At 30.2% G+C, this 3,470-nt stretch overlaps 1 long non-coding RNA gene across 1 annotated transcript; it reads right to left on the reverse strand.

Moving 5' to 3' along the window:
- Nucleotides 1,490-2,421, reverse strand: LOC109228336. The gene is made up of 2 exons (XR_002068369.1): nt 2,290-2,421; nt 1,490-2,103 (listed from the first exon to the last, which is right to left on the reverse strand). It is a non-coding gene; the product is annotated as an uncharacterized LOC109228336 (long non-coding RNA).

Consider the following 3,470-nt stretch of genomic DNA (forward strand, 5'->3'; position numbering starts at 1 on the left):
TTGACTCCTATAAGATTTGTTGAGAAAATGACAAAACTTGTCATTTTTACGAGATACATATTTAAGGCCCTTATGAAAATATATTGGATATTTTTAAAATTTAACCGTATGAGAATCAACTTCAGATTTAACTTGAAAAACGTGTTTGAAGTGTCAAAGTGTCTAGAGTTGGTATATTGAGTGTGCAATCCCAACTTCAGACATTTAGGTCTGAAGTTTGAAAACTTCAAGCAAAAGATCTGAAGTTGGGGACAGAAATAAAACCGACACTAATAAATTTCATTTTTAGATCGAACGGGTCAATTTCAAAGAAAATCATTGAATTCTCGTATTAATTAGAACTATTGAAGAAGAAATTAAAGCTAAGAAATGAAAGTATCTTATTGTGCGATAGCAGTGGATTGTACAGTGAGGTTTTTGAATAATAACGGGAAAGAAAGTGGTAAAAATTTATCTGATGTTTACACATATCACTTTATTAATTACAATTATCAGTATTCCAACAATAGTTAACTATCATATTCTTTGTACAAATAATACTAAAAATACTTAATAGTCTTGGAAATCTCTGCTATGCTCCTAACCCTAACTTAACAGATGAATATTTTCTTTTGCACGTTTTATGCCACCCTAAGCCATCATTGGCCAATGGCTATTTACAACAATCCAACATGAAATATTTTCTTCTACAAGTTGTAATTATCATTAATTACATAAATATTTTTAAATTTAAAAAGAATATAAATATATAACTAAAAAAATATTTATCTTTGTATATTCTTTAGTATAACAGATCTGAAGATTAACAGGCGGATTTTTTTTACAAAAGTGCACTCTGCTTTGCACAATAAAAACTGTATTTCTCCAATTCAAATCATTTCCATATTAATGTTAATGTTTCATTATGTTTCATTCAGTTACAGTCCTTGACCAACTAAACTTCATATCAATTTTAACCATTTTACAGTTAATCTCTATTGAGTTGTTCATTGAAAAATTCATTCTCAGAGAAGTATTTAATAAACGCGGGTAGGTTTTTACCTTCTGAAGGGATTACATTGAAAAAATGATGACGCAAATATTAAGAATTAAAGCACATTAGATCGGAAAAAGGGGGAAATATCAAAAGGAGGGGGATTATAAGATACTCTATAGGCAGATTCATTATTTTATAATAAAAAAAAGGAGGGGGATTATAAGGCATAATATGAATATGAAACTACTTTCTTTTATTTATTTCAAAAATATCTATTGTTTATTTGGCAAAATTAATTTTTGGTACGTAAAATACGTTTTAAATATCTTTATTTCTATTTAAAAAGGAAAAAAGAAGAATAAAATTGGAAGGAATATCAAAAGTTCAGCAAACAATGATGAAATTTCTTATTACAATTACGATGGTTAAGTACATACTTAGGTAATTAATCTAGATCACTGAAATAAACATAAAAATCCAAGTAAGAATTTGGGAAATTGAGACACTAGAAAATGAAGGATAGTAAGATTCGTAATATACGCATGACATTGCCTATTAAGTTACACAGTTCAAGCCGATGAAATACAACACTTTCAAGACAGTCCAAGAAGCATCCTCAATAAAATTAAAAAAAAAAGATTTATACTCAAACGTATTCTTTTAAACGTAAAATTATGCCCATGTTTTATTGAAGAGAAAACTCACACGGGATATCTTTGAGAAATTATTCTTCTGCAACTACACTTATTTCAATATCTTTCCCTAGTAAGTCATAACTTTTCTTTAGGGAAAAGAACGTAAAAGAAAAACAGATCATATGTTGCAAACAAAAAAAAAACAGATGAATACGTAAAATGTGAAATTCTACGAGGAGCTCTAACAGGACACTGATGCACCATTTTGCACCTTTTAGGACCACCAACAAGCGCGCACAGCAAGTATCACATCACCATTATAAATCCCAGAACATTTGCAGCAAGTCCAGCAATCAGAGCAATCATCGTCAGATGTGCAATATCTCCAACAGGTAGAGAGTTGTGGGAGTAATCTTCTTTTTAGTTCCGAGTTATCATAATCAACACCATTTGCAGCCATAACTTGTTTATTTGAGAACCACAACACATTAACTGTAATATTTCACAATATATCAAAATCAAAATATAATAGCATAACTTTAATAAATAAAAACAACATTGTAACTACAAACGTATGCAAATTATTGTACTAAAGATGCATATATATATATATATATATAGTGACAAGAACAGTAATGTAGAATTACGATATAAAAATTAAGTGAGAAAGATACTAACAAGTAGCTCCCATGAGAAGAATAGTCACAAACGAAAACTTAAATATTGACATGTTAAAAATAGTATAACGCTTTTTGTTTGAACATCTTATTGCTTTTCAAAGATGTAATTTATAGACCTTGTCCTGTAATAATATGATATGTACCTCTCTCATTTTGTTTTCTATATTACCAATTGACTTCATTTTTATGTGCAAGTGCTACCTAAATAATGCAAGTTGTAAATAAAATTTTACTTTCTTCCGCACCTGTTGAAAAAAAAGTCAACTAGATTTAAATCAAATGTAGTATAATAAGATCATTACAGTTAGAAATTATCCAACAAATATTTAACTTTTCACATTCGACAAACTTTTACATTATTGCTTTTTTCTTTGTCGGTACTAATTTCGCACTTTAACTGATAGACTTACAAATTAAATTATATTTTGAAAATAAAGTTTAGATATTTGAAAAAAAAAATTACATTATACATTACGATCTTTTCATCATAAAAAATGATGACATAGCTCTTCCCGAAAAATCAAGTATATATTTTTAAGACGCTTGAGAAGCGACACAATATGTTGATTTTTTTTTAAAGGGTAAGATGCTTATATTATATTATATTATAACTTACGACATTATCTTAGGGACAATGTCCCATAGAGCTGCCGTTAATACATAGTTAGTTCATACCCCCTAAGGCATTTTCATTACCTAGGGAGGCCAAAATATTACATGTAGATGAACACAAGTCCGGAAACTAATACAACCATCCTTATCAGCTGAATACACATTAAGAGAAAATTAGGAGGCTCCGCAAAATAGCTAGTAATATTATAGCTAGGATAAAGTAGTGCTTCCTTGGCTAGTTGGTGTGCAACTTTGTTCCCCTCGCGAAAGTTATGCTTCAGTCCGATCTCCCCCATCTCCATTAGCTTCGCCGTGAAGTACCTGCACTCATTAAGCAAACTAGTGTAAGTAGGATAATCTTCATGCATGAAACGTATGACCTCAGTAGCGTCCGTTTCTATTTCACATGGTATGAAATTTTCTTGTATAATCGTTTCCAATGCTTGTCGAAAGGCCAGCAGTTCAACATGGATTGGGGTTATGCATTCACATTTTTTGTAATATCCACCATTTTCCTCTATTGTTTCTTATGACTCCACTATGCCACAATGTAGATTTTCTTCAGCG

This window comes from Nicotiana attenuata, chromosome 6 (genome assembly GCF_001879085.1).
Source record: "Nicotiana attenuata strain UT chromosome 6, NIATTr2, whole genome shotgun sequence".
Taxonomy (NCBI): Eukaryota; Viridiplantae; Streptophyta; class Magnoliopsida; order Solanales; family Solanaceae; genus Nicotiana; species Nicotiana attenuata.